At 48.9% G+C, this 27,421-nt stretch overlaps 1 non-coding gene and 1 pseudogene across 1 annotated transcript; one reads left to right on the top strand and one right to left on the bottom strand.

Annotated features, from left to right (window-relative positions):
* Window positions 1-254: 254 nt before the first annotated feature.
* LOC125517851 lies at window positions 255-447 on the bottom strand. Its single transcript, XR_007287849.1, has one exon. It is a non-coding gene; the product is annotated as a U2 spliceosomal RNA (small nuclear RNA).
* Window positions 448-1,769: 1,322 nt separating this feature from the next.
* LOC125516898 lies at window positions 1,770-8,672 on the top strand (annotated as a pseudogene).
* Window positions 8,673-27,421: the final 18,749 nt, after the last annotated feature.

The raw sequence follows: 27,421 nt of genomic DNA, 5'->3' as shown, positions 1-27,421 counted from the left end.
TACTCGCCCATAGTGGTCTGGTTTCTCTCTCCTTCATTCACCAACAGTGGGGTTCTGCAGTGTGGTGGTGTCGTACCCCTTTGGATTCATTTGGTGTGACGGCAAGTTTGGGGTTGCATGTGTCTTGGTTGCCTTGCTCCAGCAGCCGGTGGGGGACTTTCTACCCTTTGTATCCCATTCTTGTCTAGTTTTCTCTAAGAATTAACATGCAAAAATATAATTAAGAGATAAAGAAAGTTAACACTGTGTATTGGTTGGGATGTGCCAAGCCGGACAGTAGTGCAACATCTGGGTGACACGTGAGAGACCAAATGGCAAGCCAATCTGATGAACCCTCCCACAAAAAATAAATTTCATGTAATTGTGGGCACATAACCCATGTACCATATATTAAACTAGTAAAAACATATATTACATTTGAACTTAGTCCAAAGGCCGAGAAGGCATGAGTTGCGACACTGGGCTGCCTCCTCTATTATACCTCGCCTCCGCCACTATTGTACCATCGTATTCAGGGAATCCATGGTGAGGATAGCTATCATCATCCTCTTCTTATTCATTCTCTTTCATTAGAACCCCTCTTTCTTCGTGCTTGGTCCAACAGTTATAGCCGGACATGAAACCGGACGTAAATAGGTGTATGTGAATGGTTCTTGAGTTAGAGTGATTGTGATCATTCTTACAGACAACACATGGACATCACGTAAAACCATCCGCCCGCTTGTTTGCCTTAACCGCAACCAGAAAAGTATGCACGCTATTAATGAACTGGGTAGAGCATCGGTCATCCTACATCCATTGCCGGCTCATCTTCACTACACAACACCAAAAAGACCAAATTAATACAAGTTCATACATAAAGTTCACAGACACTTATTCTCATAAAACAACATACAAACTCTCCAGCTAAAGCATTTAAATGCAACAATAAATGTGATCAAGATCGCAACTAAGGTAACAATTGATCCAATGGCATAGTGATACCAAGCCTGTTTATTAACGGCATATTTTCTAACCTTTCTAATCTTCAAGCGCATTGCATCCATCTTGATCTTGTGATCATCGACGACATCGGCAACATACAACTCCAGTTTCATCTTCTCTTCTTCAATTCTTTTCAATTTTTCTTTCAAATACTCATTTTCTTTTTCAACTAAATTTAACTTCTCGACAAGAGGGTCAGTTGCAATTTCCGATTCACATACCTCCTAGATAAAAAAATATCTATGTCAACTTGATAGGCATAATTGTCATAAGCACAAAATGCAATAAATAGTTATAAAAGAGAATATACCACATCTGAATCATAAACCGGACGAGGGCCGACGGGGACGGATATCAAAACCATGCCACTATGTATAACAAACAACGTACGAGTAGCAAAATTATACAAGTAACTATCTAAATCACGCAAACATGTTTTTTTATAAAAAGGATAAGAACAAGAGGTTCACCAAGGTGACGTCGGCGACGGGACGGTGCGGGCGATCGACGGTGGTTAGGACGGGGACGGGAAGACACTAAGTAAACCACACCTGCATATGCAAACTAAGAAGTTAAATTGAGCTCAAATTGCATATAAATCAAATAAACTCCCACATATAATTACTCCCAAACCAAAACCCACAAATCACTATACTTATATCACTATACTTATAGAGCATTGCAAGAACTAATCTAGCAATGAGAGATAAAAGGACAAAGTTGCTAACCTTTGTAAACACTTGGATGGATGGGGTGCCTTCAAATCTTGACAAATTTTGGTAAAAATGGAGTATAAGCTCGAGCAAGAGGGGAAGAACAGAGAGGAGAGGAAAAGGGGAAATGGGCTCGGGCTGGACGAAGGGTTTATATAGGGGCATCTTTAGTCCTGGTTGGTTATACAGACCGGGACTAAAGGTGTACCTCTAGTCCCGGTTTGTGATACAAACGGGGACTAAAGAGGCCCGCGCGGGCCAGCCTGCCACCACCCCTTTAGTCCTAGTTTGTGGCACAAACCGGGACTAAAGGTACGCCACGAACCGGGACTAATAACGCCCGTGCCCTAGCCATTGGAACAAGGACTAATGATCACATTATTACCGGGCCGTAATCGAACAGGGACTAATGAGGCGAATGTAAGGTCGTTTTTCTACTAGTGCCTTTTGGTTCATTAGGTGTGACGATGAGCTTGGGGTTGCATGTGTCTTGGTTCCCTCGCTCCAGCAGCTGCTGGGGGACTTTCTACCCTTTGTATGTTGTTCTTGTCCGGTTTTCGCTAATAATCTGAAAAACTCTCTTCCTCTCCTGTCGATTTCTTGGAAAAAGAAACTCGTCTATACTATGCATATCTTTACGACAAGTAGTACATTTCCCTACTATCCATACATATATACTAGAAGGGTTGGGTGTGCTTTGCCGCACTATTGAATTTGTTGGGATTCTTAAATTTCTTTATTCACTCTATTTCAAAATATGCGGTGTATTACTTTTTTTAAAAAGTCTAACATTTTTAAGTTTTATCAAATTTATAGAGAAATGTATCAAAATTCATAATATCAAATCGGTGATATTAGCTTCATTATTAATGAATTTTCATTTTTTTGTTTAATACTGTGTATGTCAATTTTTTTGGCTCTGAACTTGGTCAAAGTTAAAGAAATTTGACTTTCCAAAAAATCAATAACCCTTATATTTTGAAATTGATGGAATATTTAGTTTGGTCGGTGGGGGAGACGACGGAGTGTGTTTTATGTTTATTTATAATATGGTTATTTGGTGGGCCTTCCACAGTGTGATTATGTGCTATCTGCTAATCAACCCATATTTATGTGGGAATATTTTTCATCAGTGGTAGCATGTACTGTATTCGTGCTATAGTATCACATGGTGGCGGTTTTTTCTAGGTGATGGGAGTCTGCGAGGGGTTGATATGCTTTTATAGGACGGTTGCTGCTGATTACTTTGAAAAATCGTTAGCCCAATCAAAATCGTAAATCAAATCCAAAATTAAATACCTCAATCGAATGAAAGAGTTCTAAAATTAGGGAACATAAAGAATTAAAATAATTAAATGAGAAAGCTCCATGAGAAATTGTAGACCCAGTCAAAATTGGGTGACCCAAATGTAAATTATCGCCTCAATTAATTGTGAAGATTTAAAAATTAGAAAGCGTAGTATATTGTAAAAAAATCAAAGAGTTTTGAAAAATTGTTGACTCGGTCAAAATTGGATGACCAAATCCTAATTGGAGACCTCAATTGATTGTGAGGCCTCCAATCCTAGACAGCTTAGTGAAGTATATTGTTTTCTATCACAGTAGCTACAGATGCATTAGCACTAAAAGTAAGAAAAGGCAATCTCGGAAATATAACACAGGGGTTTATCCTAGCTCACCAGATGGTATTTTCTAATTCCATCCTCCTTTCACCATAACTCGTTAGTATTACGTGTCGATGCATCATGTGCCCCACGGACGCAAAGCGTATCATCATAGGGGATTTTGCTAGTATATACTCCCTTCATTCCATAATGTAGTGTCTATAGATTTTCATGAAAGTCAAACTTTGCCAACTTTAACTAAGTGTATAGAGAAAACTGTCTACATATACAATACCAAATATTTATATTCTAAAAATATAACTCATGATGTATTCAATGATGTGCATTTGGTATTCTAGATGTACCTACTTTTCTCAATAAATATGGTTAAAGTTTGTAATGTTTGACTTTTGCAAAAATCTATAGGCACTACATTATGAAACGGATGGAGTATAATACATTGTGATCTAGGCAGTACGTCAGAATTATGATTCTACCCAAAATCATCCCAATCGAAATAGTTTCAGTGACCGGTTAACCTAAACCTAACAACTAGAGTAATTTATTGTCCCAACAAAAAAAATCTGTGTAGCTAGTGACTAGTGAGAGATGAAGAGTAAACAGAAACTTTACACCCCTTCAGCTTTGGTTATCACGCTTGATTAGTCACTCTCCCTCAACGTCAAGCTAGGAGCGGTTAGTGGTTGTGCAGATGGTAGGAAGTAATTAAGTCACAAAGAAAGCTGAGAGCTGAGCTCGATCGAGAACATCATTTCCAAACTTTGAATATTAATTGGCACAACTAAAACAAGCTAGGAGCGGCTAGTGGTTTGTTGCTATATAGAACCCTTGTTCCGTCTAATAGTATGCAGTACATGCGTGCGACTCTCGCCCTTCCTCACGTGGAGCAGTTCACGATGGCATACTACCACTTCGGCCTATGCCTCTTCTGGGCTCTCCTCTACCACTCCGTCCTACGCGCTCTTTCTGCCGCCGCCAAGCAGCCCCGGCCGAGGCTGCCACCCGGTCCGTGGCAGCTTCCGATCATCGGCAGCCTGCACCACCTGTTGCGCGGGCTCCCACACCGCACCATCCGCGATCTCTCCCTCCGGCATGGCCCGCTCATGCAGCTCCGGGTGTGCGAGCGCGTGGCCATCGTCGTCTCCTCCGCCGAGGCCGTGAGGGAGATATACAAGGGCAACGAGGCCAACTTCTCGGAGCGGCTCAGCAGCCCGGGCATCGACGAGCTCTCAAGGCATGGCCAGGGGATTATCTTCGCGCCATACGGCGACCACTGGCGCTTGCTTCGCCGGATCCTCATGACGGAGCTGCTCAGCGCGCGGCGCGTCGAGGCGTTCCGGCGGATCCGCGAGGAGGAGGCGGCTCGCCTCGTCTCGTCGCTTCAGGCGATGTCCGATGGCCGGCTAGTGAACATCGACGAGCGGCTCGACGAGTTCATGACAGACTCGGCTGTGCGCGCCATCTTCGGTGACAAGCTGCCGGACAGAGTCGCGTTCATGAAGAACGTTAAGCAAGGAGTGGACCTGTCGTCGCTGTTCGACCTCCGGGACCTCTTCCCTTCGTCGCGGCTAGTTCGGCTGCTGCCGCGCAATGGTGGCAAGGCGGAGCGGCACCGTCAAGAGATGTTCCGGCTCATGGACAACATACTTAGGAGTCACGAGGAGAGAAGGGCAGCCAGAGATGGAGACGACGAACAGGACATGGTCGATGTGTTGCTGAGGATCCAGAAAGAAGGCAATATGCGAGTTTCCCTAACCGACGGAGTCATAAGGGCACTGCTCATAGTAAGCTCTCTCGGTCTTGAAACTCCAAGCTTTCAATTACTCTCTAATATAAGGTGCATCTATTTTCATAAAAGTTAAATTGTAGCATATATGTTTGACCAAGATTATAATATAAATATCAATATCTACAATATAAAAATATGAAAACACTTTCCATGATGAATCTAGTGATCATACAAATTTAGTATTGTACATACTGATATTTGTTTTCTAAAAATTAGCCAGACATGAGCGCATTTGACTTCAAAAAAAATTAATACACCTCAACGTTTTGGTTGAATGGAGGAAGTAGTTGTCTAGCACTTTAAAACATGTTGCTTCTTCCACAAAGTCACTATTTTTTTGTTTTTTTGCGGGTCAACAAGTGTATATGTTAATTAAGCAAATAGTGCTACACTATTTGGTATTAATCAGTGATGGAGATTAAAAGATACCCCATTCGCATGATAGAGTATCATGGTTTAGTTAAAATTCTAATGAATTCATTAAGGCGAATAGTAGGAATTTGGGGCAGTCGCCGCACACTCCTACTTGAGCGATTACAGCCGTTAAATCTGGCGTCGCCGTTTCGTCGCCATCCCCCCCCCCCCACCCTCCCCCCACTCCAGCGGGCGGGACCGCCTCCCCGTGCGTCCTTCCGCATCTGTCTTCCCATGCGTCCACCCGCCTCTGCCTTCGCATCCGGCTGCGACTACATCGCCCCTGCTTGCTTGTAGCTCCTGCGGACACCTTCTCGCCATCGACACCGTCGTGCCCGGGCACAGCGCCTCAATATCGGTTCCAGCTCTACTTCGGCTGGTTGTAGCAAAAACAATTGCTGGTTCCAGCTAAAAATCAATGCAACAAAAACATAGCGCCCATTCGTCGCCGCACCTAATGCCATCGTCGCCTACTGCAGCAAAAATCAAAAGAGGTTCCAGGAGAAAAAAATATATTAAAAAATCATGGCGGTGGCGGCATCATCATCCTCTCAATATGCAGAAAAATTGAAAAAATGTTCTAGCAAGAAAAATGCAGCAAAAAAGTCATGGTGGGGACCTCTGTCGCCACCCACTACCATCCTCGCCTACTGCAGCAAAGTCAAATGTTGGTTCCAGCAAAAAAAAGTGGTACCAGCAAAAATTTGATGTAACAAAAAATCATGCATGGCGGCAACGGCACCACCATCCTCTCAATTTGCAGCAAAATCAAAGAAGATTCCAGAAAAAAATAGAAGTGATTCGACGGAAAAAATATTGATGTGGCAAAAAATAATGGCGGCCACCGTCGTCGTTGCCCACCACCATCCTCGCCAGTTGAAGCGAATCCGCCGGCCGGTCCCCAGCACCGCACCTTATCGGCACGACAAGCCATGACCTCCCCCTTGCCGCACGCGGTGGTTGGTGCCTCCTGAAGTATCGCCCATTTGCAGGGGAGGTTGACGCGGGGTGGAGGACGGGTAGGTTGGTGCGGGATTGACGACGGTCATCGTTGGTAAAAAAATTATTTAGGAAGCCGCCGCAGGGGAAGAAGATGCGTGAGGGGAGAAGAAAAGACTTAGGGGTAGAATGAATGGCTAGGAGCGCTTCGTGTGACAGGATAAGAGAGACTTATGGGTGTTTGTTTCTAGGGACTTTTTGGTGTAGGGACTAGAAAAAGTCTCTCTTAGAGACTTTTCCAAACATGAGGAACTACTAATAAGGACTAAAAGTTGCTTTGTAGAACTAAATGAAGAAGATTCTCAAGCAGAGTCTTTTTTGTGACTTTTTGGGACTTTTCCAACAATGCTCTTCCATGCACCCATTGGCCCGCCGTCCCATGGTGTTGTTTGGTTGTTATTTTTCTGTATACTAAAGGTAACATGATCATTTAATAATCTTTAGGAAGGGACTAAAGACTTTTTAGTCCCTGGAAACAAACAAGAAGAGATTTTTTTAGAGATTAGGGACTTTTTAGTTGGGACTGAAAAAGTCACTTATAAATCAAACAGGCCTTTAAGCCGCGGTGCGTGGGCCCATTGCCAGCATGGACGTGACCGGCGGAGTCTTATCCAGTCGACCGGTTTTAAACGTTTCCCATCCATTAATCAGATTTGGTACTCGCATTTCATTCTCCCCAGCAGATTTTTGCCCCGCGCGATCAAGTACGCCCGACGACAAGGACAACCAATCAACGCCAACTTTTGCTCGTGGATTACTGCTAGCGGATGTTTTGGACAGCGGCAACATGCACGTCAGGTGACCACTGGATGAAGAGCTTAGGTGCTCCCGGAGCAGCAGATATTCTCCCCGACTCCCCGTACACGATCCCTGATCGATCCGCCGTTGGCCGGTGCCTTTGGTTCAAGCACCTCACGTTGATGGATTCGAGCCGGTGTTTTTCTAAGCACGGACAGATCGACCCTGAGCAGAGCAAAGCTTGGACTATGCTGGTTGTGTTCATGACGAGCAGTACGGATAGGGAAGAGGAGCGAGCAGTATAATTTATTTTTTCCGCGGAGAGACGAGCTTCAAAAAACACAAAGTTACCCTTTTAATTTTTAATTTTTTTACAGGGATATACCGAAGCAGAACCCTAATAACAAAACTGCCTTCGCTCCAAAATATTAGGCGTAGTTTGAATCTCTTTCTTTCATCAATTCTTAGTACAATAATATTTTACTTTTTAACCGTTGACTAAATATTGTACGTGAGATTTACAGTTAAAGCATGAATTTGAATAGTCAAACGGCACTTAGTATCTACTAAAGGAAAAGGGGAAATGGGACTAATAAAGCTGATTATGACTAAACCTTATGCAACTTGTGTGACTATCATTTTCGCAAGATGTCTTCGGTGCAGCACTTGACACCTCAATTACTACTTTGCAATGGGCGATGGTTGAACTGATGGCGAACCCAAGCGTGATGCAGAGGGTGCAATCTGAGATAGACTGTGTCCTCGCCGGACAGGCCGCGGTACAAGAGGCTTCCTTAAAAGGCATGCAATACCTGAGGGCAATTATTAAAGAGACCTTGCGACTGCATCCTCCTGCTCCGTTATTTCCTAGATTGTGCATGCAAGACTATAAGATTCAAGGATACGATGTACCACAGGGAGCGATTCTGCTAACCAACATATGGGCAATCTCTAGGGACCCAAAGTATTGGAATGAGCCACAGAAGTTCATGCCAGAGAGGTTCGAAGGCGTGGGTGTTGCTGACTTTAGAGGTGCGGACTTCGAGTTCACTCCTTTCGGTGTTGGGCGGAGGATTTGCCCTGGGATCAACTTTGCGTATGCGGACATTGAGATTGCGTTGGCTAGCCTTCTTTACCATTTTGACTGGGAGCTGCCTCCTAGAGTTGACCCAAGGAAAATAGACATGACAGAGGTGTTTGGAGCAACTGTTCGAAGGAAGGCCGAGCTATTTTTGTGCCCCATTCGTCGTGTCCCCCTCTATAGATGAATAACATTTGTTGAACCACATCATCTTTAATGTAAGTAGCTCGCATATATGTACCTTATGTAATCATAATCTGTATTTCTATAAAGTACAGTTCAATGTACACATTTAAGAAAAATAACATGTGGTGTTTTATAATAAACCCTACCCACCTTGTAGTTTTGTGTGGCAAAATATCTTTCATAATGTCTTACTTGTGGAATAATTGTAGATATTATCTATGACAAAGGTTATCATCAATAATGGTCAAAATATTTGTTCTAGTGTACTCCCTAACACATCTACCATAGGTGATATTTTTTAAGGACACTCTTTATTGATCTCTCAATGCCTGCATCAATATAATGGACAAAACCCATCAAATACACATTTATAACCTTTAGTAAAAAAAGAGGTGAACTCTTCTTTTGTTCATTTCTTAGTTGAGAGGTCCATTTTTGTCGGGAAATTCACTTTTTGTATGGAAGTTCATCCAAGGTTTTGGTCACTACTTGGTAAATTCGGTTACCGTCGAGTAACTGCGCTTCTCAATCCCCCATAGTAAATATAGTTACCAAGGGAAAATATGTGTTTTTCTGAAAATGTTGAATCCAAACACTCCATTGTTAAATGGCTTGACATATTTATGTAACATCACACCACAAGCAAAGGTGCAGTGGTAAATTGGTGCGCTGCTCCCCTAGAGGTCAAAGGTTATGCTTTGAGTGCACACAATTTTTTTGTTATTTGTTAGATGCACCGGTTGAATGGCAACATTTTGTTGGCGGCGTGGGTCGAACCGGCGACTTGGAAGAACAGAATGGATGCAGAAGTCTAGATAATGTGTGAGTAGCAATCTCTAGTCCTAAAGAGAGAGTTGATAGTCTGGTATTCTGGTTTATTTTTATCCTTTTTTTGTCTCACCTCCCATCACCCCTCCCACTGGTTTTTATCTCTTTACAAATCTCTACTCAGGGTATCTTCAACGCTGACCCGCAAATTTGCTCCGGTATCTGTCCGCCGACTAGGGGACCAGTTCACAGAAACTGATAGCGGAGGCCACCATCCAATGTTGTATACATACATTTCAACCATTATTTGAACTAATTGGACGAAATTCATGCAAACGCGTCTGATTTCATATAAAGTGGAGAAAATTCATTACATTTTGGACAATTTTTAACTAAAAGGGCCATTTGCAATACCGTCCCTAACTCAAACCACCTACTCAGATTTGCCTCTAATTTCGAAGCCTGCTCATATTTGCCCCTCTACCGTTAGGTAATCTTACAGAAATGCCCTTCGGTGTCGTTTTCGTTAGGTCAAAGGCCTTTGACCGTCTACGGACGTTTCCCGGACATTTTGCCCCTGCCTCCATGTGTCACTTACATGCGGGCCCATTCTAAAAGAATAAACTCTTTCTCTCACCCCCCTCTTTCACACACTTACATGTGCCCCCCTGATGAAGCTATGTACCTAGGGTAGGGTCATGGACCTGTCCAAACTGCCCTACCCAAGGACATCTCTAGAAGAAATCACCTTTCAATCGACTTGGAAGTGTTCCACTCGACAGACTCGGAGACACTCGACCAAGAAGCGATCACTCGACCAAGACCAAACCACTCGATGGCCAAGAGACCTAAAGGCACTCCGCACGCTAACGGTCGGTTATTAAGTAGCTTTTATGATCATCATAGCACTTTATTAAGGGCGTTACCAATAACGCCCGACCTCAATGTATTTAAAACCCTGCATAACCGAGGGCCAGAGGGGTCCGGTGAACTCTATATAAGCCACCCCCTCCTCAGTGTAAAGGGTTCGCACCCCTGTAAACCATACACGCATAATCCAGTCGACCGCCTCCGGGCTCCGAGACGTAGGGCTATTACTTCCTCCGAGAAGGGCCTGAACTCGTAAACCTCGTGTGCTTACAACTTCTCCATAGCTAAGATCTTGCCTCTCCATACTTACCCCCCTACATTACTGTCAGACTTAGAACCACGACAGTTGGCGCCCACCGTGGGGCAGGTGTTTTAGCGATTTGTTGGAGGAGTTGCGATCTTTTCCGATCCGAATCATCATGGTTTCCGGCGGAGTTTTGGTGGAGGGCCGCGAGATCCGTCTCAGCGCGCTCACGTTCATCGCCGACGACTCCGCTTGGCTTCAGGAGGCTCCGCTCGACGCGGACGCGCTCCCTGTCCGCGGGGCGACGCACTTTCGCGCGTGCATCCGCGGCATCCTTTTGCGGCAACCGTCGACCCCCTACCGGTCGGCTCCTGTGTTGTCCTCCCTCCCTGTTTCCCGCCGGCGCAAGCGCTCCGGTCGGTCGAGACTTCAGCGGTGGGTGAGACACGCTGTGGCACGCCAGTCGGCCACCCCTCAAGTCGTGGTGATCGAGCCCGATGAATCCCTCTACGGCCTGTTCGATTTGTCGACAGGCTCCGCAGAGACCGCATCCGAGTGCGACAGCAGCGATCCGGCGGCGGAGGTTCTAATGGTCGATGGACCGCCCAGTCCTCCCGGTTTTCCCCGCACCGACGGAGGCGCAGGTGGAGGCGACCCGTCGCGTCCCCATGAGGAATATCTCCCCGAGCCTCTCACGTCGCTGCAGAGAGAAGAACTTCGTCGCCGGAACATGGATGCACTGCACACTCCTATCGTTGGAGAAACCCCCGAGGCTCGTGCCTTGGAGGACGTGCGCCTGGCAAACTTGGCCGAGCGCACTCGACTGGAGAACCTCCAGCGAGCACTCGACGAGCGTGCGCGACAACGGGTTCCAGAATCCAGTCGGCGTCAGCTCTTTCCGCCCCCGCATGTATATCGAACTCCGATTCAGAATTTAGCAGCTGCAGCCCGTATAGCAGAATCGATTCAGCCTTCCCAGTCGGAGGCTGGCAGAGGCTTGCTGCAGATCAGAGCGTTACTCTGGACAGAAGGAGACCAGAATTCCGCTGTCTCTCAGTCGCGGAACAGGATTCATAGCAGATCCGTTGCTGCAGACACAATCTAGTCGACTCATAGCCCAAAATCACCCCCGAGGCGTGAGGGACGTGGGGACCGGCGTAATCAGTACGGGAACCATGAGCAATATGATCACCGTTTCGATCGTGACGATCGACGTCGAGTGCCCACCCCTCCCCCGAGGAGCGGGTCGTATGCGCCTCGACAGCAGGATGACAGGCGCCCTCGTAGTGTTGGGCGAAGGATTCCAGTCGACTCCAGGGAGCTAGGCTTTGATGCGAGATCCATTCTCGTTCAAGGTTTGGTCGACAGGAACAGAGCTCACCGAGAAGGTCATGACAGAGATGCACCTACCAGCAGCAGAGCACATGTTTCGGGGCCAGAGTGCTTTAGTAGAGCCATCAGGGCCGCTGTGATTCCTCCCAACTTTAGGTTGGCGACTGGAGTCAGTAAGTTCACTGGTGAGTCCAAGCCCGATACTTGGCTTGAAGACTACCGAGTGGCCATCCAGATTGGCGACGGCAATGATGAAGTGGCCATGAAGCACCTGCCTCTCATGTTGGAGGGCTCGGCCAGAGCGTGGCTGAACCAGTTAGCCCCCAGCAGCATTTACACTTGGGAAGATCTCGCCCGAGTGTTTGTCACCACATTTGAAGGAACATGCAAGTGACCGGCAGGGCTGACTGAACTGCGGTCTTGCGTGCAGAAGCCGAATGAAACTTTGAGGGATTACATCCAGAGATGGATCATGTTACATCACACGGTAGAGAATGTGCCTGACCACCAAGCAGTCTATGCCTTCAAAGAAGGCGTCAAGTACACAGAACTGAATCTGAAATTCGGTCGGACCGGAGATATGTCTCTGATCGGATGATGGAGATTGCCACCAAGTACGCTAATGGTGAAGATGAAGATCGACTCAGGAGTGGCAAGCTCAAGTCAGTCGCTCAAGAAACTGGAGGAAATTCCAATCGGAAACAGAAGCGGAAAGCCGAGCCAGCTGCTCCTGGGGAAGCCTTGGCTGTAACCCAAGGAAAGTTTAAAGGGAAACCCAAAGGACCTTGGAACCCCAAGAAAGTTAAAGACCAGGACGGAAATGATGTGTTGGATTTGCCATGTCTCGTCCACACCAAGAATGATGAAGAGGGTAATTTCATTTACCCGCAACATACCACTCGACAGTGCCGACTCTTGATCCAGCAGTTCCAGGGCAAGCAGCCCAAGGATAAGGAAAAGGAGTCGGACAAAGTTGAGGACAAGGAAGATAGTGACGATGGATACCCCCAGGTCAATTCCACCCTGATGATTTTTGCTGATGTTGAAAGCAAAAGTCGACTGAAAGTTATCAACCGAGAGGTGAATATGGTTGCTCCAGCGACACCCAGTTATCTGAAGTGGTCTCAGACTGCCATAACATTCGACCGGTCCGATCACCCAACGCACATCGCCACCCCTGGGAGGCAAGCTTTGGTGGTCGACCCAGTTGTTGAAGGCACTCGACTGACCAAAGTCTTGATGGATGGTGGCAGTGGTTTGAACATATTATATGCTGAGACATTGAAAGGGATGGGCATTCCGATGTCCAGACTTAGTACCAGCAACATGAGTTTCCATGGAGTCATTCCTGGGAAGAAGGCTGAATCACTTGCCAGATTGCTCTTGATGTGGTTTTCGGTGATTCCAAGAATTACCGCAAAGAAAAGTTGACGTTTGAAGTTGTAGACTTCCAGAGTGCCTATCACGCTATTTTGGGCAGGCCGGCTTATGCACGCTTCATGGCCCGACCATGTTATGTGTATCTCAAACTGAAGATGCCTGGCCCCAAAGGTGTGATCACTATTACGGGCAATCGGAAGAAAGCAGAAGAATGTTTTCAGAAAGGTTCAAAGATCACTGATGCTCAGATGGCAGTGGTGGAGCTGCAGGAATACCAGAAGACTGTAGACCCGAGTGATTTGTTGCGAGCCAAGAAGCCCGCTACAGAATCAGCTTTTCAGTCGTCTGGCGAAACGAAGACAGCTCACATCCACCCAACCGATCCCAGCGCTGCTCCAACTCCTATCTCAACAACACTCGACTCCAAATAGGAAGAAGCGCTCATCCAGTTCCTCCGTGAGAACTGGGACATTTTCGCATGGAAGCCTTCTGACATGCCGGGTGTTCCCAGGGAGCTGGCTGAGCACCGCCTAAGAGTCGACTCAAAAGTAAAACCTGTCAAGGAACATCTCTGACGGTCCGCCATCCAGAAGAGAAAGTCTATTGGCGAAGAGGTGGCTCGGCTCTTAGCAGCGGAGTTCATCCGAGAAATCTACCACTTCGAGTGGCTCGCCAACCTTGTCATGGCCCCCAAGAAGGACAAGTGACTTCACATGTGCATTGACTTTAAACATATCAATCGGGCCTGCCCGAAAGATCATTTTCCTCTCCCCCGCATCGATCAGATAGTCGACTCAACTGCGGGATGTGAGCGACTATCTTTTTTAGACGCCTATTCCGGGTACCATCAGATCCGTCTGTATGGACCTGACGAGATCAAAACAGCTTTCATCACTCCATTCGGGTGCTTCTGTTATGTTACCATGCCGTTCGGCCTCAAGAATGCCGGAGCCACATTCATGAGGATGATTCAGAAGTGTTTGCTCACTCAAATCAGTTGGAATGTGGAAGCATACATGGATGACATTGTGGTCAAGTCACGGAAGGGTTTCGACCTGCTGGCTGACCTTGCTGAAACCTTTGCCAACCTCAGGAGGTATGTTATCAAGCTTAATCCATCAAAGTGCACATTCGGAGTTCCTGGCAGAAAATTACTCGGTTTTCTTGTTTCCGAACGGGGAATCGACGCCAATCCAGAAAAAGTCGGTACTATACTCTGAATGAAAAGTCCTGTGCGAGTGCACGACGTCCAGAAGCTTACTGGTTGCTTGGCCGCTTTAAGTCGATTCATATCTCGTCTCAGTGAAAAGGCATTGCCTCTTTACCGATTGATGAAGAAGTCCGACAAGTTCGAGTGGACTCTCGAAGCGGATGCAGCGTTTGCAGAGCTCAAAGCTCTGCTCTCCACCCAGCCAGTGCTTGCTGCCCCAATCAGCAAGGAGCCTTTGCTGCTTTACATCGCAGCCACGGGACAAGTCGTCAGTGCGGTACTTACGGTCGAGCGGGAAGAAGAAGGAAAAGCCTTCAAAGTTCAGCGCCCAGTATATTATATTTCTGAAGTTTTGACCCCGTCGAAGCAAAGATATCCTCATTATTAGAAGCTTGTATATGGGATTTATATGACCACAAAGAAAGTTGCTCACTACTTCTCTGATCATTCCATTACAGTCGTCAGCGACGCTCCGTTGTCAGAGATCCTGCATAACAGAGATGCAACTGGTCGAGTGGCAAAATGGGCAATTGAACTCCTTCCTCTAGATATCAAGTTCGAGGCAAAGAAAGCTATCAAGTCCCAGGCAATAGCAGATTTCGTCGCCGAGTGGATTGAACAGCAACTGCCGACTCAGGTTCACTCGGAGCATTGGACCATGTTCTTCGACGGTTCCAAAATGCTGAATGGTTCCGGTGCCGGGGTGGTGTTGGTCTCCCCCCGAGGAGATAAGCTCAGATATGTTCTTCAAATCCACTTTGATTCCTCCAATAACAAGGCGGAATATGAAGCACTTTTATATGGGTTGCGCATGGCCATTTCACTCGGCGTCCGTCGCCTCATGGTCTATGGCGACTCAGATTTGGTGGTTAATCAGGTGATGAAGGAATGGGACGTCAGAAGTCCAGCCATGACTGGTTATTGCAATGCAGTGAGAAAGCTGGAGAAGAAATATGAGGGGTTAGAGCTTCATCACATACCCCGACTGAAAAATCAAGCAGCTGATGATTTGGCAAAAATAGGTTCCAAAAGAGAAGCCATTCCCAGCAATGTGTTTTTGGAACACATCCACACACCATCAGTTCAGGAGGATCCCTTCACTGAAGAGGCCCCACAGCCAAAAAGTGCCACGGATCCGACTGAAGTTGAAGTTCCAGTTGTGGTCGACCTGATCATGGAAGTCTTGGTCATCACTTCCGACTGGACAGTACCGTACATCGCGTACATCCTAAGGAAAGAACTCCCAGAGGACAAAGAAGAGGCTCGACAGATCGTCTGTCGATCCAAGGCCTTTACAGTCATAAAGGGACAGTTGTATAGAGAAAGCATGACTGGAGTCAGTCAGAAGTGTATAACACCAGAAGAAGGTCAGATGATCCTTGATGATATCCACTCGGGGACCTGTGGTCATCATGCGTCCTCTCGGACCATTGTGGCTAAAGCATACCGAGCGGGATTTTACTGGCCAAGGGCCAATGAAATGGCAAAAGAGATAGTCGACAAATGTGAAGGATGTCAGTATTACTCCAATATGTCGCACAAGCCCGCGTCAGCTCTGAAAACCATTCCACTCGTCTGGCCCTTCGCTGTTTGGGGGCTGGACATGGTTGGACCACTGAAAACGGGCAGGAGCGGCTTCACTCATGTGCTAGTAGCAGTCGACAAGTTCACCAAATGGATTGAAGCTAAGCCTATCAAGAATCTTGATGCTTGCACTGCTATCAGTTTCATAAGAGAGTTGATATTCAGATATGGAGTTCCGCACAGCATCATCACTGACAATGGGTCAAACTTCGACTCCGACAAATTCAGGGCCTTTTGCGCCTCTCAGGGCACACGAGTCGACTATGCTTCGATCGCCCACCCTCAGTCGAATGGACAGGCGGAAAGAGCAAATGGCCTAATTCTCAAAGGACTGAAACCTCGATTGATGCGCGATCTCAAGCACGCAGCAGGTGCATGGGTCGACGAGCTTCCATCAGTTCTTTGGGGATTGAGGACGACCCCGAACCGAATGACCGGAAGAACCCCATTCTTTCTGGTCTATGGAGCCGAAGCAGTATTGCCGAGTGACATGCTTCACAACGCCCCTCGAGTCGAGCTCTACTCTGAAGAAGAAGCAGAACAAGCCCGGCAGGACGTAGTCGACCTCCTGGTAGAAGAAAGAGAAATGGCCATGATCTGATTGACCATCTATTAGCAAGACTTGCGTCGATTCCATGCCAGAAATGTGAAGAGTCGAGCCTTCCAAGAAGGAGACTTAGTCCTCCGAGTGCATCAGCAGAAACCACACAAAGTCGCTCCTACTTGGGAAGGCCCCTTCATAGTCAGCAGAGTCCTCCACAATGGAGCGTATCACCTCGGGGGCTTAGCTGCAGTCCAGTACTCGCCTAAGTTTTCTCACTCGGAGACTTAGTTGCAGTCCGGCACTCGCCTAAGTTTGAAAAAATCCTACCGAGTGGAGAGCAACCCTCCCACTCAGGGGCTTAGCTGCAGTCCAGTACTCGCCTAAGTCTTCTCAGTTGGAAACTTAGCTGCAGTCCGGCACTCGCCTAAGTTTGAAAAAATCCTACCGAGTGGAGAGCAATCCTCCCACTCGGGGGCTTAGCTGTATTCCAGTACTCGCCTAAGTCTTCTCACTCGGAGACTTAGCTGTAGCCCGGTACTCGCCTAAGTATTTAAAAAATCCCAGCGAGGGGAGAGCAACCCTCCCACGCGGGGGCTTAGCTGCAGTCCAGTACTCGCCTAAGTCTTCTCACTCGGAGACTTAGCTGCAGTCCGGGACTCGCCTAAGTTTGAAAAAATCCTACCGAGTGGGAGAAATCCTCCCACTCGGGGGCTTAGCTGCAGTCCAGTACTCGCCTAAGTTCTCCTCACTTCGGAGACTTAGCGTACAGTCCGGCACTCGCCTAAGTTTTAAAAAATCCTACCGAGTGGAGAGCAATCCTCCCACTCGAGGGCTTAGCTGCAGTCCAGTACTCCTAAGTTCTCCCACTTAGAGACTTAGCTGCAGTCAGGCACTCGCCTAAGTTTGAAAAAATCCTACCGAGTGGAGAGCAATCCTCACTCGGGGGCTTAGCTGCAGTCCAGTACTCGCCTAAGTTTAAATCCTACCGAGTGGTGAACGACCCTCCCACTCGGGGCTTAGCTGCAGTCCAGTACTCGCCTAAGTACGAAACACATCCCACCTGCAAGGACGACGAGGTGCAGGTCGACTGCCACCTTCTCCTTTGGGAGCTTCGCCACAAATACAACGTGCGCTCCATCCCGCTCTGCAGTAACAAGGTGCAGGTCGACTGCCACCTTCTCCTTGGGAGCTTCGCCACAAATACAACGTGCGCTCCATCCCGCTCTGCAGTAACAAGGTGCAGGTCGACTGCCACCTCCTCCTTGGGGAGCTTCGCCACAAATACAACGAGCGCTCCATCGCCGACCCGCAAGGACGACGAGGTGCAGGTCGACTGCTACCTTCTCCTTCGGAGCTGCCACAAATACAAAAGTTGTCTCGATGAAGAACGAGTTCCACTCGACGGGGATTCATGAAGATATTCAACGATAAACCAAGTTCAGATAAATCCTAAAGGTTCCGGACCACAGATCGAAGTGCTCGGGCATTCAGCCCGAAAGAGTTTAACGGTTACAAAAACCACTCGGCATTCCGAGGCAAATTTAAGGTGGAGGCATAAAAGTTTGTTCACTCCGCAGGAGGAGGGCTGGCAGGCTCGACGAACTCGTCCAGGTCGACGCCGTCGGTGATCCGAGTGGCTGCAGCGATGAAAGTCTCCATAAAATCGGAAGTCATGCTTCTGGGTGTTGGCGACCTTGATTTTTCGTTAAGTCGAGTCATCAGGGACTCAAGATCATTTTGGAGTGTGGCCTCTGGCCAAAGTACCGGGTCGATCCGTGACATGGCGACCTTCAGTCGAGCCAAGTAGTCCACGACACCGTCGATGCGGGATTCCAGTCGGAGCAGATTCATGGCAGTTTCATCTTTCACGGGAGAATTGATTGGATCCAAACCTGGTTCGATCCGCCCAGTCTCCTCCTCGAAGTTCTGGCAAAACTCTGCATTCACGATCCAAGGATAAGTCAATTTTCATACGCTGAGTCGACACAAAAAAAATCAGTCGGAACAAAATGTGCACCTTCAAGCTTGATGAACAACTTCTTGGCAAGGTTCCTTAGATAACTCTCCAGTTCGTCCCTCCTACGAGCGATGCCTTCCATCTTCTCGCACAGGTTGAGGTTCTCCTTCTTCCAGCGCGAGCACTCCTTGTTGGCTTCGTTCAGAGCAGATTTCAGCTTGGTATTCTCTTCTTCCAACTGGCCGACCGAAGCCAGTTTCTGTTCAGCCAGAACGGTTCTGTCGTCAGCTTCCTTTCGAGCAGTAGCCAAATCCTGATCCTTCTTCGTCAGAGCTTCTCTCAGTTTTTCTGCAAAGAAATGATGCTTGATTCAGAAAGAGCGGAAGGGTACTCAAGCCTAAGAAGGACCAGTCGACAAACTCGTCTTACCAGTGGCGCCGTCCTTGACCTTTTGCAGCTCTGTCTTGGCCAGCTCCAAGTCAAGGTTCAGTTGGATCTGCTGTCTCTCCAAGTCAGCAAAGCGAGCTCCAAGATCACAAGATTTCTGAAATCAAATAGGAGAAGTTATTTTACAATGAAAAACGACAAAGACAATAAGTACTAAGACTACGGTCGACTGCCCGCAGTCCACCATAGTCTCGGGGACTACACCCAGTGGGTGCACTTTGCGTGCCCCCACCGGTTCTGATCCCACTCGAACGGCCCACCGGAGTCGAGTGCAGGGAGTAAAAAAAGTGGAGAGAAAGTAGAACTCAGACCACAGTCGACTGCCAGCAGTCGACCGCGGTCTCGGGGACTACACCCAGTGGGTGCACTTGGCGTGCCCCCACCGGTTCTGATCCCACTCGACCAGATCGAGTGGAAGAGACAAACTACCAGTTCGGTTTACACTCAAAGACTACAATCGACTGCCAGCAGTCCACCGTAGTCTCGGGGACTACACCCAGTGGGTGCACTCAGCATGCCCCCACTAGTTCAAAATTCAATCGACGCACCCAGTGGGTGTACAGATGCAAAGATTTTCGGAAAGAGTCTTCAGACAGCATATCCTAACAGAACAAGCGGCGACCAACTAACCTGAACGTTGCTCTGGAGAGCCGAGCTAGCATTGTAGGCGGCCTGGCTGGCGTCTCGCACCATCTTCATCTTCTCCATCATAATGCCCGCCTGGCGTATGGCTTCCTTGGCAGCATTCACTTCGTCCTCTGGGACATGATGGGTCGCAAAAACTAAAGGCGGGTCGACAGGGGCCTAAGCAGTCGACGAGGAAGGCAAGGCACTCGACAATGGCACGGCGAAGGTAACAGAACCCCGATTGGCATCACCAGCGTCCTGAACGACTGACTCCGCCCTCAGCGTCGATTGTGGCACCTCGCTCGCAGGAGCTTGCCTATTTTTCCTCGTCAAAGGCCTCTCGGGCTCTTCATCATCATCATCAGGGAGGTCAATAATGTTAGGAGCTGTTCAAAGTTCAATCGACAAAATCGCATCACCCAATGGTACACATTGCAGTTGAATCGACCAAAATAAAGACAGAATGGCAGAAATCATACCCAGATTAGAAGTGACCGCATCCTCCATCACCTCATCATCGTCCCTGTAAGCTGAGGTCCCGGAAGTAGCAGCGCTGCCAGCTCCAAAGTTCGTCCGGTTAAAACAAGAAAAACAAACAACACAGGGCATCGAGTGAAGATAAAAGGAGACACTCACGCAGAAGCGACGGGGATGTCAATCTTAATCTTCGGCAACGCCTTCCGAAGCTTCGGCTCTGCGACTTTGGGGTGCTTTGACGCTTTTTCAGTCGGAGTTGGCGAAGAGGTCCGAGGATGCTATGAAGACTGGCCAGCTTGAGCAATCGCCTTTTCACGGGCGCTCGGTCGTTCTTGGTCAAGTTTGGACCGCCTCTCCCTGCGAGGAGGCGACTCGACTTCTTCTTCATCACTTGGATCGTCGCTTTCTTCGTCCCCTCCACCGTCAGAATCCCATTCGCCACTGTTGCCGCCGCTCGCATCTCCTTCCAGGTCCTGCTCTTGCTCTCCGTTGGGCCTTGAATACATTTCAATAATGGCTTGAAAGAAAGCAGGGAGAACAAAGTCAGTCGACTCAGTATAGGCAGCTGCACGAGTGAATTCAGAATACAAACAAAGGCTCAGAATTGGACCTTCTCTGGTACATGAGACTGGTCGAATGGAGGAACTCTCCTGGCTCCCCTGGGGTTGTCCTTGTTTCCGGTCATGCCCGACAGCCACTTCTCGAGTGTGTCGTCATTGACCTCCTCCGGGTGAATCCGAGTGGAGTCTTCAAGACCCGAATACATCCACATCGGATGGTCTTGGGCTTGAAGAGGCTGGATGCGTCGCTGAAGGAATACCTCCAAGAGATCCATACCGGTGACCCCGTCACGGATAAGCTGGACCACTCGCTCTACCAGCACCCTCACCTGCGCCTTCTCCTCCGGGAGCACCTTCAAAGGGGAGGGTTTCCTCACTCGGTCCATGGTGAAAGGAGGGAGGCCAGTCGACTGCCCTGGCGTCGACTGGTCTTTGCAGTAAAACCAGGTCGACTGCCATCCGCGAATTAAGTCAGGAAGAATCATGGCCGGAAAGGAACTTTTCCCTCTCATCTGAACACCAAGACCCCCACACATCTGAATCACTTGAGTCCTCTCGTCACTCGGATTGGCCTTTTTCACTGTCTGGGAGCGACAAGTGAAAATGTGCTTGAAAAGGCCCCAGTGAGGCCGACAACCTAGGAAATTCTCACACAAAGAAACGAAAGCGGCGAGATAAACGATTGTGTTGGGAGTGAAGTGGTGGAGTTGTGCCCCAAAGAAGTTCAGAAATCCCCGAAAGAAAGGGTGAGGAGGCAAGGAAAATCTACGGTCGACGTGGGTGGCAAGGAGAACGCGCTCACCCTCCCGAGGTTGCGGCTCGGATTCCTTCCCCGGAAGCCGCGCCGATTCATAGGGGATCAGCCCTCCTTCGGCTAGGTCGTCGAGGTCTTCTTGGGTGATCGTTGAGAGGATCCAGTCGCCCTGGATCCAGCCCTTTGGCAGGCCGGTTCGCGAGGAGGATCCGCCCCGACTAGTCGCCTTCCCCTTCGACCTCGCCGTCGCCTTCTTTGCCCGCTCCAGAGCCACCGTTTTCTCATTCCCCATCATCGCCGGCGAGACACGTATGGAGCGGTGGCGCTGGGGCGAGAGCGAGCGCTGTGAGGGAGCGTGAAGAGGAGAAGAGATAATGGGGACGCACTGTTCGAGAGACCCTGGTCTGACGCCTTATATGAGGCCGCTTCCGAGTGGCTGACTGGTAGGCCCGGGCGGCCTTATCAAATCCCGTAACAATCGCGCGTGCGATACGTGGCGAAAAAGGTGGCGCAGGAATCGAGGCGGCTCCGCTCTATCCCATCCGATTACTGCGGCCTCCCCCGTCCCGTGCGCTTCCCAAATTCAGATCCCGCGAAATCTGCGGGCAGCAGAACAACTTGTCAGACCAAAGATCTCCTCCGCACCGTCACTCGGAGCCTTTCAAGTAAAGAAACTCACTCGACAAAAAACTAAGAATGGATCAAGGCGACTAAAAAGGAAGTTGCTGTCATCACTCAGGTTCATTGATCCGAAACCAGATATGCTCATGGCATGAAAAATGAGTCAGGGAAATTCTCAACTCCTTCCCCACTCAAACCTCGATCCATTCGGGGGCTAATGATGAAGCTATGTACCTAGGGTAGGGTCATGGACCTGTCCAAACTGCCCTACCCAAGGACATCTCTAGAAGAAATCACCTTTCAATCGACTTGGAAGTGTTCCACTCGACAGACTCGGAGACACTCGACCAAGAAGCGATCACTCGACCAAGACCAAACCACTCGACGGCCAGGAGACCTAAAGGCACTCCGCACACTAACGGTCGGTTATTAAGTAACTTTTATGATCATCATAACACTTTATTAAGGGTGTTACCAGTAACGCCCGACCTCAATGTATTTAAAACCCTGCATAACTGAGGGCCAGAGGGGTCCAGCGAACTCTATATAAGCCACCCCCTCCTCAGTGTAAAGGGTTCGCACCCCTGTAAACCATACACGCATAATCCAGTTGACCGCCTCCGGGCTCCGAGACGTAGGGCTATTACTTCCTCCGAGAAGGGCCTGAACTCGTAAACCTCGTGTGCTTACAACTTCTCCATAGCTAAGATGTTGCCTCTCCATACTTACCCCCCTACATTACTGTCAGACTTAGAACCACGACACCCCCCCAAAAGAAATCTTATTCCCCCCCCCACTCTTTCTCTGTGTCTATCACCTCCAGCATGCACCAAACCGGCGGCGGCTAGCAGCAGGCTCACCGTGCAGCCGCCAGCAGCAGACCAAGGGGACGTGCATGAGGTGGTCTGTGGGACGATGTGGAGGTGATGGTCGAGGAGGATGGAATTGATGGTTGTTTTGAGTTGAGGTGGCTCTCCTCTCCTTCCCTCCCTCCCCCTCCCCACTCTCCCTCTCCCCGTGTGGCCCCGCTCCCTGTTGGCCTTGCTCCGGCGATCTCTTCACCCACCGTGTCACCCCTCTCCTCCCCCTTCCCCTCCTCGTCGTCGCTGCGCCCATCAGCGGCCTCGGCGCCGCCTTTCGGATCTCGGTTCTGGGCTCTCAGAGATGATGGATATGAATCCTTTGATGGGGAGGCCGCTCCTTCTCTGGCGCCTCCGTTGCCTACGCTGGCTTCCAAGGGTTCGTCTCGCCCTCGCAAGTTTGCCCCTAGGGGCAGGGGCCGACCAGTGGCGTCGCTGGAGGGGCCCTCTAGCTGGCACCGTGTGTCTCACCGTCGTTGGAAATCTGGTAAGTTCTCTACTCCCTCTGCGGCCACGAGTATCCTTGGTGCAACGCCGTCCGTGGTGAGGACGATGGCCGATAGCGTGTACTCCCCTGGCTTGTGCGGTTCCCTGGCCCCCCTTCTTCTCCGTCTGGGGCGTCGTCGCCGGTGCTCCTTGGCTCGTACCAGACTCACGTTGCTCAGAAGGAGAGTCGCCAGCACGACAAGAAGATTTTGAGGAAGCTTGGTGAGCACGTCCCGAGCGGGTCGGAGAAGAAGATCACTCCTGAGGCTGCCTGGATGACGAAGCAGGGCTATCAGTGGACTGAGTCAGAGGGGGAGTCCATTCCTGTTGCCGAGACATATGAGGAGATTGTTTGGTGATCACTGCAGTGGGAGCTACCACCTGTGTCTTAGGTGTCCTCTCTGCCTTTTTGGTGTCTCGATGTCAAAGGGGGAGAGTGTGTGTAGGATTTGCGAGTTCTTTGTTGTCTCTTTGCTTTCGTGTTTCGTTGAACCTTCATTGCTTTAGTTTGGTTTATTTGCATGTGAGACCAGGAGGCTTATTCTATCATATGGTGTGAGACATATGCCCTCAAGCTTATCCTTTATTGTCTAATATGTTTAGTAGCTTGTGAGCTTACTTTATCTTGTGCCCTTTACTTCATTCTCACTTACTATACCTTGCCTCCATGCTTAGTGTCACTTATATTGTTGCAAGGATTGCCTTGTCTATAAAATATAGGGGAGTGTTGATCCTAGTGTGTGTGTGTTGTGAAGTCCAAAGCATATCTATAGAGTGCACACATCTAGTGGGAGCCCGTCTATATTTTATAGATTTTGGGTTTGCTTATGTTCATTTTATATCCCTTTGTGCAAATCCCGTATTGTCATCAATCCACCAAAAATGGGGAGATTCAAAGGGCATATTTCACCCTATGTGGTTTTGGTGATTGATGACAGTGCTTTTGTGAACTAATCGTGTGCGTTGGGCATTTCACATATCTCATGTCTAGGCACAAGACGATTCGGTGCCTCTCGGAGCCTATCAAAGACGTTGGTTCTCTATGTTTCTTTTGGTGGTTTTGAGTCATAGGAAAGCTGTACTGTTAAGAGGGGGTCCACTTCGGAACGTTTAGGGTGGAATCTACACGCACACATTTGTTCCTTTGCACCACCTTTCCTTTGCTTCGATGGAGCACCATCCATTTATTCTTGTCTCTGCAATATGAAGGCTGCCAAGAGCTATAGTCTCTGTGGCGTGCGGTAGTACTGCTCAAGGGAGCAGTAGTACCGCAGGGGTTCGTGGTAGTACCGCTCAGGCAAGCTGTAGTACCACACCAAGCGGTACAGCTCTTCGCGAGTGGTACTACAGCTGCCTGTAGCCCAGACACTGGCGCATGCGGAAGTAGGCGCGGAAGTAATTTTTTACTTCCACCCCCACGCGGTAGTACCGCTCCCTGTGAGCGGTAGTACCGTGCCGGATTTTTGCACAGCCCTAAACTCTACGGAAGTAGCTACGGAAGTAATTTATTAATTCTGTGCATTTTCCAGTGCCAGTAGATCGAGCCCCTACCTTGCGGTAGTACCGCTCCGGCGGTTCTACCGCTCGTTGCCATGTGCAACAGGGCCTCGCCTGGTCACTACCGCGCAAGCGGTAGTACCGCGATCCGTTGCGGTAGTACCGCGGCTTTGTGCAGTAGTACCGCACAACGCGGGCTGGGTGAGGGGGGTAACGGTTGGATCTTTTCCCCCACTATATAAAGGGGGTCTTCTTCCCCAAGAAGACTACCTCTTCCCTCCCCAAGCTCCATTGTTGCTCAAAGCTTCATTTTGGCCCGATCTCTCCCCTTAGCCAATCGAACTTGTTGATTTTCTAGGGATAGGTTGAGAAGGCCCCGATCTACACTTCCACCAAGAGAAATTTGACTCCCCCACTAATCCCTTGTGGATCATATTACTCTTGGGTGTTTGAGCATCCTAGACGGTTGAGGTCACCGCGGAGCCATATTCCATTGTGGTGAAGCATCTTGGTGTCGTTGGGAGCCTCCAATTAAGTTGTGGAGATAGCCCCAACCTTGTTTGTAAAGGTTCGGTCGACGCCTCCAAGGGCACCAATAGTGGAATCACGACATCTCGCATTGTGTGAAGGCGTGACGAGAATACGGTGGCCCTAGTGGCTTCTTGGGGAGCATTGTGCCTCCACACCGCTCCAACGGAGACGTACTTCCTCTCAAAGGGAAGGAACTTCGGTAACACATCCTCGTCTCCACCGGCTCCACTCTTGGTTATCTCTTACCTTTACTTGTGCAAGCTTATATTGTGTTGTATCCCTTTCTTGCTTGTGTGCTTGTTGTTGTTGCATCATATAGGTTGCTCACCTAGTTGCATATCTAGACAACCTACTTTGATGCTAAGTTTAATTTGGTAAAGAAAAGCTAAAAATTGTTAGTTGCCTATTCACCCCCCTCTAGTCGACCATATCGATCCTTTCACACTTGACACCACAACTACTATTCTACACTGGGCTATGGCTGAACTAATGGCAAACCCAAGGGTCATGCAGCGGGTGCAATCTGAGGCAAATTATGTTCTCACAAGAAATGCCACGGTAGAAGAGGCCTCACTAAAGAGCATGCAATACCTCAAGGTGGTTATTAAAGAGACCTTGTGGCTACACCCTCCTGCCTCGCTCTTCCCTAGAGTGTGTGTGCAAGACTGCAAGATTCAAGGATACAACGTACCATAGGGGGCCACTGTGCTAACCAACACATGGGCAATCTCTAGGGACCCAAAGTATTGGAACGAGCCACAAAAATTCATGCCAGAGAGATTTGAAGGCGATGGTGTTGTCGACTTCAGAGGTTTGGACTTTGAGTTCACTCCTTTCGGTGTTGGGCGGAGGATTTTCCCTAGGATTGATTTTGCGTATGCAAATCTTGAGATTTCATTGGCTAGCCTAATTTACCATTTGGACTGGGAGCTTCCTCCCAGAGTGGACCCAAGGGAAATAGACATGACAGAGGTGTTTGGAGCAATTGTTCGAAGGAAGGCTGAGCTATTCCTACGTCCCATTCCTCATGTCCCCCTCTAGATGAATAACATTTGCAAAACCACATACTCTTTAATATAAGTAGCTCACATATATGTACCTTATGTAATCATAATGTACATTTCTATAAAGTACTATTTGTTATGCACATTTAATAAAAGTAATATGTAATCTTTTACAAGAATACCCCTACACACTTTGTAGTTTTGTGTGGCAAAATGGCTTTCATAATGTCTTACTCCTGGAATAATTGTAGACATTTGCTCCGGTCTACAATTCCCTTATCTATGACAAAGGTTATTGTCAATAATGGTTAAAATATTGGTTCTAGTGTACTCCCTAAGAGCATGGTTAATAGTATAGCCAGCTGTTGGCTATATGATCTTGCCATGTCATCTATAGCCAACCTTAGACCATCTCTAGGCGCGCCCCCAACATGCCCCCCAGGCGTTTTTTGCCGCCGGCGCCCAAAAAACGGCCCAGTCGTGCCCCAGGAGCCCGTTTTTCGCCGGTTTGGGCTGAAACTGGCGCCGGTGGACCCAGGCTGAACCTGGTGCGTTGGGGTCGCTTAGGGGCACTGGGAACACATTTTTGGTGCTAACGGGGATGGGCCCGCCGAGTCAGTGAGACGCCGCTTCGTCGTCCTCATCGCCTCGGTTCCCACAAGAATCAATGCCAAGGCTGCGCGCCGATCAGCCTCCATTGATGCCTCACGGGCGACGCAGTGAAAGCGCCACGGATGCGCATCCCGCCCGCTCCCGCCACACGTTTCCCGGCATGCAGGCTCCCGCCACCCCACTTTGCCTATAAAAGTTGATCTCCCCGCTGGTGAATGCCACAATCGCCACACCTCGCCTCGTATCGCCACACAAAGCAGAACCTCCACCTCTTCCCGCCGACGAGCAATGGCTGAGAGGTACCCCGGCGACGCCACGACGGCGAACGGCTTCGGCCGTCGCCATCTCCATGAGGAGGAGGCGCACCTCCTTTACGAGGCCTACTATCCAGCGCCCCCAGACATGCGTGTGCCGGTGTCATGGAAGTTGAGCGCCGGCAGCGTCCCGGTGCCACCGATGCCCGAAGGGGCTGCACAGCAGGCCGAGATCGCCCACATCCGCTCGTTGCTGACCGAGGAGCAGTGGAA

Source organism: Triticum urartu, chromosome 6 (assembly GCF_003073215.2).
Source record: "Triticum urartu cultivar G1812 chromosome 6, Tu2.1, whole genome shotgun sequence".
Taxonomy (NCBI): Eukaryota; Viridiplantae; Streptophyta; class Magnoliopsida; order Poales; family Poaceae; genus Triticum; species Triticum urartu.
This window is presented reverse-complemented; position numbering and strand designations above follow the sequence as displayed.